At 36.6% G+C, this 12978-nt stretch overlaps 1 protein-coding gene across 2 annotated transcripts in view; it reads left to right on the top strand.

Annotated features, from left to right (window-relative positions):
* LOC129764786 (uncharacterized) overlaps window positions 1–12978 on the top strand; it is a 1146248-nt gene that overhangs the window by 865744 nt on the left and 267526 nt on the right. The gene's annotated exons all lie outside the window — the stretch shown is intronic.

Raw genomic sequence — 12978 nt, 5'->3', positions numbered from 1 at the left:
AGGGCTGACTCATTAGCAAAGGTAGGTGCGATTGAAGGCGATATTTATCAGCGTCAAATCGCCTTCAATGAATTTTACTCTTTAGTCCGTAAAAATACCATCGCTAACTGGCAACGCAAATGGAACGAAGGTGAATTGGGCCGGTGGCTTCACTCGATTATCCCTAAGGTTAGCCTCAAACCATGGTTCAAAAGTCTGGACTTGAGTCGGGACTTTATTCGCACCTTCTCCCGACTCATGTCCAATCACTGTTCGTTAGACGCGCTACTCTTTCGTTTCAATCTGGCCGGCAGCAATATCTGCGTTTGTGGCCGAGGCTACCACGACATCGAACACGTTGTTTGGTCGTGTGAGGTGTATCTTGTTGCCAGATCGAATTTAGAGAACTCCCTTCGGGCTAGAGGAAGGCAGCCCAATGTGCCGGTGAGAGATGTGTTGGCTCGGTTAGACCTTGATTACATGTCCCAAATATATGTTTTCCTTAAATCTATCGATGTTCGTGTGTGATTATCCTTATATCCTTATACCCTCCATTTCTTCCTTTATGAGTAATTGGTCCGCTTGCTATAAACAGGAGAATGAAATGTAAATTCACAATAGATGTACGAATAGATTTAAAAATTGAGTGTGTGTGATTATCAACATTGTAAAAATTTCCTTATACCCCATCCTTTTCCTGAGAAAAATATGTCACCCTTCTAATCTCGAGTTCACCGCGAGTAATCGGTTTCCCACATTACTAACCATAGATTTAAGAAAATTGTTCATATATATAGTTTTAAAAATATATTTAAGATTTCGGCTCCTTTAAACTTATGCAACTGAGCCTGTAAAAATAAACGAATTTATAAAAAAAAAAAAAAATAACCTTTCAGTTAGAAATGTGGCTCGAAAGGTTGGAAAATCAAAATCATATGTACAAAAAGTGAAGCAGAGGCATGGACTGAAAGCGTACAGAGTGAAAAAGGTGCCCAATCGTGATGATAAGCAAAATTTCACTGCTAAAAGCCTTGCTAAGGTGCTCTACACCCAGTTTTTTCAAAAATGTTCATGCACCATAATGGACAATGAAACTTATGTTCTCGAAGACTTCAAACAGCTTCCGGGTCTCGTTTTTTATACTGCAATGCGAAGGAATGCCGTAGCCGAGTGTTTCCGGACCCAGGAGTAGTCTAAATTCCTCAAAAAGTACTTGGTTTGGCAGGCCATATGCAGTTGTGGCCGAAATCTTTCGTCTCTACTGGCACTATCATCAAAGATGTCTTCAGAAGGAATGTCTTCAGAAGCGGTTGCTACCATTCAGAAGAAGCCACGACTCACCAGCGTTGTTTTGGCCAGATTTGGCCTCTTGTCACTATGCAAAATCCATCCTGGAATGGTATAATGCACATGTTGCTGCTGGGTGCACTGTTCCAAGTATGCGTTCCAAATGGTCACCCTAACTCAACTTGACGTCAAATGTCATCGACGAACGCGCGGGGTGAGAGCTGGAAAAAAAGAGAAAACCACTTCCGTCAACGAACGCGAAAAAACGTACACGTTCAAACGTGAAAAGGTGACTGCTAAAGGATATTTTCGTAGATTAAAAGTTAGATTTTTAGAAACATAAGATTTGTTTATTCAGTATAACATATCAGTGAATTTGTTTAACTAGAATAAGAGTTGAATTTCTTCACCTAAAATTCATGTACGTGAGAACACCGAATGTGTGAGTCATTTTATAAATGTCACCAACCATATTTGATTAAATATATTTTGCAGTTTAAAGCTGCGCTAAACCTAAAGTTATAGGGTTTTTTTGCTGCTAAGAACCCGGAAACAGAAAACCACCATTTTTCGCCTCAACAGCACATGAGATCAAATATGTGTGAAAAACAGCAAATCCACCCCGAACTGTCCAGAACTTCGCCCAGTGGAAAAGTACTGGGCTCTGATTAAGCGAAAACTATTCGAAACTAAGAAGAAGGCGAATGGCATTAATGATTTCAAGAGGAGATGGAAAAGCGCCGCCGCCAGCGTATCTGAGGATACTGTACGGAAACTAATGGTAGATGTTCCCAAGAAAGTTCGTGAATTTTACAGACAACGTAATTAACATAAAGCAAGCTTTCCTTGTTTTAGATATAAGTCTATTTTACTGATATAAACAATCGGTTTTGTTGTATTACGTGAATTTTTGTTTTACTGGCATCATCTTGGTGTCCGAAATTTAACGTGGACAGGCTTTACAAAACTTCCTAGAATGGAACTCTCGATATTTCTTGATGCACTTTTATCACGTTTCTTATTCGTTGCACATTTCAATTGGAAGAATCGTGCATTTGATGGTAACATTACTATGCACCAGAAGTCTGTCGACAGAAGGATTGATAAAAAGTATATATTTTTTTTTTGAGAAATCAAAACTCATTTTCTCAATTGAGGAAATATTAAAAATAATCAAGAAATGAAAATAGTTCGATGAGTTCTTGCAAGAATTTAAGTTTATGCAATACCTTTTATGATACTCTAAATGGCCAATAAGACTGTATCGGAAAATAATGGTTCATTCACGAGAAACATGAGAAACTGATCTTGTTTATATTTTCGTCCGAATCTATGTTTTAATATTTCGAAAACATCTTTGAGTGTCACACAACATTTGACTCTGATGATGGAGACAGCTGAAAATGCTAGCAGCGTTCAAGCATGAGTGAGTTTGCATAATAAATCCCGATCTGATCTCAGATCTCATCTCCTAATTGCATGAATCTTGAGGAGTGGAGGGAGTGTTTACAAGAAGGACCATCAAATGGATCGTCCGATGCCTTTATTTATAGGGCTAGGCTGTTCGCACGTTTTTCGCGATCTCTGCAAACAATTTGAGCGCTCCCTGTCTCGCTGGCCACAATTGCCCATTAACGATGAACCGTGTAGAAATAATCCGTTCCGAAGCCACAAAAAACTACCACATCATGACAATTATTGCAGTAGCATCATTGATGTCACCAGTTGCCGCAACACGATGAAGATGCGCAAACGACGGTCGCGGAACCCCTCTAAACGGGTTTGCTGTTTGTTATTCGCTTCTAATTGACTTGTGGATTGTTAGTTAGATGTGTTTCCACTATCGTTACCACTGACAGCGGCAGTCATGTTCAATCCGAACCCAAGGTTAGTCTCGAAGTCTCGAAGTCAGATCAATCGATGCGTCGTTGTGGCATCCTCGAAGGGTTGCTGTCTTGTCGGCTTCGTTCACCTTTACCTAATTAAGTGGCTGATTATGTTGGGGTCTATTTTTGTTCCGATTTTTTCCGCAGTGAACCCAAACAACGCTTCAGCAAATTTGGCAAATGGCATCATCGTTCAGAGCATTTGATTTTACCGGTCGCATTTAAATTCGGTCCAACCAAACAAACAGCGCTAACATGAGGAATGCGAAAACATTCAAATCGATATTCCGGCAACGTATTTTGCACCGTAAGTGATTCCAAGCGTCGCTTATTGATATTTTCGGTCGCCCGGAACGCATTTACCGAATCGTGCCTAGCTACTTACCGAGTGTGTGGAAGCGAGAAAATAATCCACCGTTTTGGTTCCTTCAAAGTTCAAGGCTGCCATCGGTTCGAGCGAGGCAAGCTGTCGAACTGCTTCAAAGTAGTTTCTGCACAAACAAAAAGGGAACTATTTGCAACCGTCGAACACTTTTCAGTGCGCCATAGATTATGCGGGGCTCATTACCGTGGTGATTATGTGGGGAAATTTGCTGACACAAAATTTTTGGAAAACGTTTTGGGTCGAGACAAACTTTTCGAATTAAACTTTCATCTCTTTGTCTGTTTGCTTGGCCCAGCAAACACAAATTGCAGTATGTCCCCAATCTCACACATTCTCACACCCAAAGCAAGAATGGATTATATCAACTGTGTGAATAAGGAATTAGCACACTGCTGGTCCAAAGTGTCGGAACGTTAGAACGATTGGTTCCTTGACATAACGCCACTTGCGAGTGTCCATCATACCGACATCCGCTAATGTTCGCACACGCAAAACATAGCCCAAAAGCTTCTCCAAACTTCTGCTGCTGTTTTTTGCGACTCTGCCGGAGGAAAGATTGCAGTAGGAAAATATAATTATACTGAAGTGCTTGCGAATTCCACCCGTTTGCCCGGTCCTCGATTCCTGAAATAATTTCCATTCCATAGTTTCATCATCAGCTCTCCCAGTGCTCTGTCCAAGTGCACGCTTGGAAGTACGCCGGAAAGGCGGGTGGTACATCTTTCGAGCAATTGCGCTTTCACTTTATTCCATGAATCTCATTTGAATAAGGATGAGCCGGGAAAACGGGAGGCAGCAGCAACTCCACCCAGCAGATGACTTGGATCGGGGGTATTCGCCTGAAAAGGATCGAAATCAAGTGAAAGCCATTTTTAATTAAGAGGCCAAGTCCTACTTCTTGCCAACCCCTGCCTCACTAGCGAGCAGCTAGGATCTTCCAGGACTTGCGAAAGTTTCTTCGGGTGAATGGTTGAGTTCAACGTTTTTGGTTTTTTTTTTCTTGCTGCCGATGGCCCTTGTCCCTTAATTTTGCACGCTTTTTTTTGGTATCTTTTTGAGTGGATGCCTCCGAGTGGCGAAAAAGCGTTCAAGTTTATAGAGCTAAGTGAATAAATGAATAATTTAGTGAAGCAATTAGACTGAAAATGATAAAACTGAGTAAAACTGAATAGGAATCGATATCCACCGGCAATGGGAGGATCGATTAAGTGGAAAAGTTTTAATTCGATTCTAGTCGCAGCGAGAGGATGAGTCCAACAGCATAACCCGGAGCAATCCTGCCTGAATTAGAGATCGTAGAAGCTCACAATTAGAATTGTGCACACAGTATATATTTTTATATATTTTATATATTTTATATATTTTATATATTTTTATCAAACCTCATATGGCGTTAGCCTGACGTGGCCGGGAGTTCTATATTTTGACAATTTTTCTCATTATCTAGGGATAATGGGGGAAAATTGGTCATGGGGGGCAAAGTGGCCACCTGCTTGTTTGGTAGTATAACTATTGACTATAGATGCCGTATTGATAGTCACCTTATGTTTGGAGAATTTAATGTCTTTTGAGTTACCCTGTACTTCAGTAGAGCTGTCGCATGTCAAAATACAAATAAAACAGAAATTACTCTCTCGATAGCCATTCGGCCGTAGTTCTGTGGGCAAGGGTGTCTAAGGAATTTCTCGTGAAATTTAGTGTATTCAATCTGATATATTGGACAAATCATCAGTTTGGACGACTGTTAACATATTTTAGGAGAGGTGAACAGATATTCTGTTTAATCTCACCGATTAACTAGCATAGGTATTATTTTCATGTTTGGGGGCATAGTGGTCATAGGTGATTAACAACTTACAATGTTCTGTTTACTAAAGCTGATATACCTCATCACATTCTGCTCTTGAAGAAGATCCTTTTTTGGATTTGACCCTGGATAAATATGCCACTCCAACTAAGCCAAGCCTCTTTATGCGGAACGTTATGTGTTTCTTACTACGCTCTTGTATGCAAGAGAAAATTTAAATTGAGACTCTAGGTGAATAGGCCAAGCTTATTTCATGCATGCACCTACTATAACAAATATGATTTCAACAAAATTTCAACTTATTTTCCTCTCCTTTTTTCTGCTCTATTCTTCGATTTTAATTATTCTCTGATATTTTTTTTTTCATGTTCTTGTATTTATTTTTTTTGTATTCCATTACTCTCATTCCTATTATATATTATTCTTTATCAAGTTTACCTTCGTTTTTCTCTTTTTTTCTCTTTACATTTATTTTTGTGCTTCCCAACAAATAGATTCTTCTTTGATTCATGGTTTTTTTTCTTCATTTAGTATCATAAACCTTCATATCTTTTTTTTTATATATTGCCTTGCTTTTCTCTTACAATCTTTTTTTTTATATACAGTCAACTCTCCCTAACTCGATGTTCTGTATCTCGATATTTTCCCTAACTCGATGGATTTCATGGCACCTTCGATTTTACAAGCATTCTTCTCTCCATAACACGATACCTCCCTAACTCGATGCCTCTCTTACTCGATGTGTTTTGATTCATTTTTCCATGGATTTTCACCTCCCTAACTCGATTGATTTTCGCGTGTAGTTTTTGGGCGTTATTACCTCAGATTTCAATTGCCCTTGAACGTGAAGACGGAGTGTTCGTGTCAGCAAACAATTTCTTTTCAAGTATGGAAAACCACGAGAAACCTTTCAAGCGAACAATCAAAACGCTAACCATTGCGCAAGGTTTGAGCATCATCGAGCAGGTCGAAAAATATGGACGGAAGGGGTCTGAAGCTGCAAATAATTTCAGTATTGCACAAAGTGCGGTATCAACACTACTCAAACTAAAGTAAAAATGGAATCGGAATGGAAAATTGTATCTAGACCAAAAGCATATAAGGTTGGTCAGAATCGAGAAGCTGGAGCGGTCAATGAATTTTTGTCTTGTCAAGCTAGACAGAATAATTTACCCCTCTTCTATTCTTCGGGATATGGCTTGAGAATTTGTCCAGAAACTGGGAATTCCTAACTTCAAAGCACAACCAACATGGACGGGAGTGATATTCCGCTGGCATAATTAATGCGTCGTGAGCTTGCTGATATCGACGGTACAATACCGTTCGATTGCTCAATGTCTTTTAATAATTAGTGCAAAAAGGACCAAAGCGTGATTTGCTGTGATCTGATGCCAGATACCGATATACTGGAAAGTGTTGAAAAACCTGAGAAAAACGCTGAAGAGAGTAGTTCTATTGAGATGTTAATTCGAACGTTTAATCAAACCTGAAGAATATGTCCGGAATATTGAAATCAACTGAAAATGTTCCTGTGAAACTATTCGAACATTTCTTTGTAATTGAACAGTTCCTGCGTGATCGTTACAATTCAGTTTGAGTAACATACCTAATCAATATTTTCTTTGTTAACCTAGTGCCTCATGCAAGTTGGACTCGATTATATACAAACTCGATTATATATGATTCGATTATGTAAAATTTAGGACTCGATTGTATACAGCTTGAAAAAAAAAGTTTTTTTTATAATTCAAATATCAATAATTTCAAGAAAAAAAATAACCTTTCAGCATTAAGGTGAAATTTAAGTGGCTTTTATAAGTACAGTGGGTTAAAAATCACGATTTTTCAAAATTTTGATTGAATCTTCATCAGGAATTGTTTATATCGATATTGCAGCGAAATTAAGAGAGATAGAAGTTGGGCGTCAAAGAACAAATTGTAGAGAGGTTAGAGAGCTTTAATTTAATTGATAGAAACAATCAAGTTTAGTATGAATTTTTAGGATAAAATTAATAATTACAAATAAAAAAAAAAACTTTTAAATTTTCCACTTCAAAAATGTTTAATCCACTCATTTAGATGTTCCACTACTATATCCTGTACTAAATTTTCTCATCTTTCAAATGAAAGCAACAATTACAAACAATCAACAATTACAAACAAACATTACAACAATCGGATTACGTAGCATACTTTTCAATGTAGAGTTAGTTTGAGCCAACAGAATCCGAAACAAAGAAAAAGTTCTATAAGTCTGTCATCGTTGAAATTCTAACATATGCGTAGAAGGATTTTTTTCGTGAAATATAACCGTCTATCACCTCCTGAAAGATTCTGGAAAAAATATTATTTTTATATGAGAAAGGTGTTTTTTCACTTTAAGGGAATGAATCAAAAATTCAAATTCATACCATAATTGGGACACTTACCCTAATATATGACAATTTGAGACATAAAAAAAATTAGGAAAAAATGTTCTGTATCTCGATACCTCCCTAACTCGATGGTCCCTTTGGATATCGAGTTAGGGAGAGTTGACTGTATAATCGATTATTCTTCAATTTTTCTTTATTATCTCTTACTTTTTCTTCTTTATTCTTCTTCTTTTTGTTTTTACTCTGTTTACTCGTTTGTTGTATTTCTCATTTCCCCTTTAGAATGAGTCCAGTGCCAGCTCTTCGGTTAACTCAAAAGTTAATTGCTAGCGATTGGAGAACACATTTATTGTTATATGTAGACTCAAAAGTTATCTCCCTTTTTTTCTCTGCCATAATTTCCCCTCTTAATATTCCCTTAAGCTCTTCGGTTCATTCAAAATTGTTCTGCATAATAATGCCAAATTGATGAACGCATTAATTGTTATAAAATATCTGTAGGTATGACGGTCTCCTTTTTCATTTTTTCCTTTATTTCATTTTCTTCTCATTCTGTCTATAGATTCCTCTTTTTATTCCCTTTGTATTTTATCGTTTTCTCTTCAAACATTTTAATACTTTGTATTCATCTTTATTTCCTTCTTTTATTTGTTTTCTTAAAATCTCTTATTATATGATTTCCATAACCATTTTGCTTCCTTTCATTTCTCTTTTTCCTTTGAGTCTTCCATCTTAATGCAGAAAAACATTGTTTCATAATTTTTTTTTTGGCTTTACTATTTCTTTGCATATTCAGTTCGTTACTCGTGCTTTTTTTGTTCATCTCTTTGTATTTCAATACTCTCCTTAATTTTCTTTTCATTATAATTTTTTTTTGTTCCCTTACAAAAAAAAATTCATTTGTTTTTTTAATGTTTTATCATCAAACATTTTGATACTTCATTTTTTTCTTTTATTTTGGATTACACATTTCTAGTTGCTATGAACTAGTATACAACTATTGAATTTAAGTGTTGTTAGAATCCCACATTTGTAAATTCTAGTTATTTTTCATTTGTCATTTATCTTCGTCTGTATAAGCTCAACTTGTCACAAAAAAACGAAAATTTAGGTTATTTCTTTTTTTGTACAAAATATCATAAAAAATGTAGTTTCAGTTACTGTTCTTTATTTCCGATTGTAATTAAAAATTAAATTCCTTCAACTCTGTAATCCCCCAATTCTAAATGGGAACAAAAAATGGTCATATCTCCTTAAAGCTTCCCCAAAAGTCTTATCGATCATTATTGATGAGCTTTCACAGCTTCATTAAAATTTTTCTTGGTGCAATATGTTTATTTTCATCATTCTTGCTGAATATATCTCCCTCTCATCAATTCTTCAATCTTTAATCTTTCATCTTCTTCAATATTTAGTTTTCTTTATTTATATCTTTATTGTTGGAGGTAAATTCATCTCCCATGATTCTTCTTCGCTTTCGTAGCGCTACTTCGTGTTATTTTTCTTTATCATTCGTCAATATCATCTTCATTTTGTTTTATTTAATTAATTGCTATCATCGGTATATCCCACATTTCTAGTTTCTCGTGAACTTTTACGTAAATATCGATTCATACATGTCGTAAGAACTGATGGAATATTTTTAATTAATTTTTTTTATGTTTCTCAAAACTTTTCTCTGGTGGGTCGAATAACTCAATTAAGCAGAAGTAAAACCGTTGACTAAAATCAACAGTTTATAAAAGCATTTAACCTTACAAAATGATAACGATACAAACTAATCCAAATATGCATAATATTATTGATTACTTAGGGGTTTACCAAGATATACTGTTTCAACGCAAGAATTAGATTGTACAACTTTCTTTTAGGTACACAGTTTCCCTTCACATACATTTTATCGCACTTATTCTCAAAATATTTTAGTTGATCTAAAAAAAATTATTCTCCTTCCAACAGTTGATGTGAATTCATTTGCAAAAAGCTTTTTTTTTGTTCCACTTTTTAAAATTTGGTTGTTTTGAGTGGAAAAAAAATTAATTGGTCCTATTCAATTTCTTGCTGTTGTCCTAAATTGTTAGAATGAAATTAAGTCTTGTAGTCGTAAAAAAAAATGTTTTTTTTTCGTTTACAGTAGTCTAACATTTATAATAAAATTTCTTTTTATGTATCCATGTTTTTTTTTCTCAATTTCATCCAACGATTTGCAAAGTTTTGTTTATCGTGTTTCCACATATGGTTAGTTCTAACATTTTTTTCCGCTCTCTCACTTAATCAATCTTTCATTATAAAATATGTGCTTATCTTCGTTGATATTGTTCATAAATACAAAGAGGAATTCCAGAAACGGAGTTCACTTCTACAACATCCCTCAAGATGTCTGATGCCACATTCGATTCGACGTAACTGAACCTCTCGGAGCCACAGTCCAGCAAAAACATCGACCGTGAATCGAACTTCTCAACAAACAACTGCACCTGTGGTGGCTCAACCAAATGAGCTTCTCCGTCCGTTGTCTCCCGAGAAGCACTGAGCTCGTCGAGCATATAAGAGTCCGGATAAATGTAACGTATCAGCTGATCCAGCGGTATGATTTTCATCTCACTCAGCGAACACGCGGTCATCCAAACTTGTTCCTTCTTACGTTTACTTCGCCGCTACATAGTATCACAAAAAACCCGTGCGTTTAAACACTATTCCAACATCACCCCACAAACATGCAGACATAATAATGATGAATCGCAACGTGAATCACAAAAAATCTTAACTCATCCACATATTTGCGTGGTAAATTTCATAACTGTGCCAACATGGGCCACAAACAGTAACTCTTGATATGCACCAAACCTTCCGCTTTTTCTCCTTCATTTATCGGCTCCATCGATTATGTTTGCACCGGAAAATGGGCATAACTTGTTAGAACCTTCACCGTTTTCTGTATCTATATTTTCTGATGTAAATTGTTCCGCACTTAATGCTTTATAATTATTCTTGTTCACTTATGTACACTAGAGATCCGCCTCCCTGCACATGTTTTTTTTTATCACTATTTAATGGGTGGCGCCCACTGTCCCCACTTGGACAGTGGCAACCGCTGTCACTAGAGGTGTGCAAATCAGCTCATCATGATGAACAGCTCTGATCATATCAGCTCATCTAAATGAGCTGTTCTTTATGAACAGCTCTTCAGCTCAGTTGTCAGTGCCGACTTTCAATTTGGGTCCCAAACTCGATAGCCACGAAGCCAGTTTGAAAATGTTAAAATTCAAATGAAATTTTTCACACCATATTATTAATTACTTGAAACACGTATTCCAGACTATTATTTACAACAGACTCGGCGAGTACAACATTTCCGACATTTTTACTGAGGCTTTACATTACAATAGAAAGTTTTCTTCAAAAAAAATAAAAATCTTATGAGATTTTTGCACCGCCTGCAAACAAAGTGTTTTTCATTGAAATAGAATACTCATTTGATACACAGAAGTTAATTTTCATTAATAATTTGAATTTTAAAAACGTGTTCATTCTGCCTGAGAGCCAATTATTATTTTTGGCGCCCCCTAAACTGGTAAACAAAGCTCAATGCCGTCAACGCGAATATTGAAGTTGTTGAAAAGACGAGGGACAAATGAAACTAAACTGATGTCTTAACACGAAGAGCGAGAGACGGTCAGTTCATTTGAATCTTACAGCTCACACACTCTCTTCAATTCTACAGCTCTTTTCTCTCCTTCATCATCATCAAAGTGAGCTGAAGAGCTGTTTGATTTTTTTTGCGAGCTGTTCCGCGTCAACTCACTTCAAAGAGTCGATTCTTCGGAACATCTCATGAGCGGATGGCACATCTCTAGCTGTCACCACTTGTAGCACTGGTTTTACCCCCAGTAAGTAAAGAATACAACGCGGTATAATTTTATCCAGCATACTAATCATACTCCCGCCTGACCCGACTGGGTCAGTACTTTTTATTTCATCCTGTGTTTACAATTACAATTCCTTATTTACTAACTAAATTTTTCGGGTCGCGCTAGGATCGTACGCACACGTTTCCGTGGTGCTGACTCTGGGCGAACCCCTGTTGTACAATCAAACCGCTATGTTGAACTTGCCCCCTGGAAATTTGGCGAATAAACAAAACTAAAGTGGGGCCGGTTCGACATAAGCGGGACTTAAAAATTACATAAGGGCGCTACACCAAATGTCTTAAAATTGCATTACTCGTCAAGATTTACTGTTATTTCGAAATTGTAAAACAAATTTTTTTTTGGCGCTTGGTCGTTTTTCTCGAGATAACTGTAAATCTCGATGTGTAATGCAATTTTAAGGCATTTGGCAGCAAAACAAATTTTTGAAAACCCCGATTTCCGGTGATTTTTCGGTTTTCAAAAAACTCAAATTTTAACGTCTGCAACACTAATTAATGAAGCTCGAATGAGCTTATATTTTGCATAGGATATATTATCGTGCAAGTCAACATTTCGCAACAAGTTCCGGATGAAAAATCGAGATAATTATTTTTATTGGCACTTAAAACCATATATTTCGTCTCGTACTTCGGAAAAAACAAAGTCCCAGAGTTTCGATTTTTGACAAAAAAAAAAAAAATTCGAGATGACACTAGATCTTGACGTTTCATTCAACTTTAAGACATTTGGCATCAACAAATTTTTTTTCGAAAACCCCGATTTCCTTAGCTCCTCTCTCGGGTGATTTTTCGATTTTCAAAAAACTCAAACTTTGACCGCTTTGCGCCACTCTCCCTTAAGTCCGATTGAGCTAATATTTGGCATAGGGAGTTTTTTCGAGGTGGTAAACATTTTGTATAGGGTAACTTTTTGAAATTTTAGGGTCGATTTTTTCCCATACATTCATTGGCACCCTAGTGAGCACTTCTCACCTCCAAGCAAATAAAAGGTTCCATTTTTCACCTTTTTTTTCTAATGATGAAAAGTGTACTATTTTGAATTTTTATAGTAAAAGCCGTTTGCTATCTTGAAGAACAATGAGTTTAATTATGATATTCTTCGAGAAACGGGAATTAAATCGGTACGTGGGCGCTGAAAATATGCATATTCCTTAGGGTGACCACTATGCCCCCACTTCCCCTATGTTAGTAATATGTAACCGATTACCCGCGGTTGGCTCGTGGTTAGTATTACAAGTGTTCTCGTAATTGGCATGTTGTTGTCTCCAATGATCTAATTGTGCACACAATACTATAACCTAGATAATCCTGATTTTGTTGAGTGATGT

Source organism: Toxorhynchites rutilus, chromosome 2 (assembly GCF_029784135.1).
Source record: "Toxorhynchites rutilus septentrionalis strain SRP chromosome 2, ASM2978413v1, whole genome shotgun sequence".
NCBI classification, from domain to species: Eukaryota; Metazoa; Arthropoda; class Insecta; order Diptera; family Culicidae; genus Toxorhynchites; species Toxorhynchites rutilus.
This window is presented reverse-complemented; position numbering and strand designations above follow the sequence as displayed.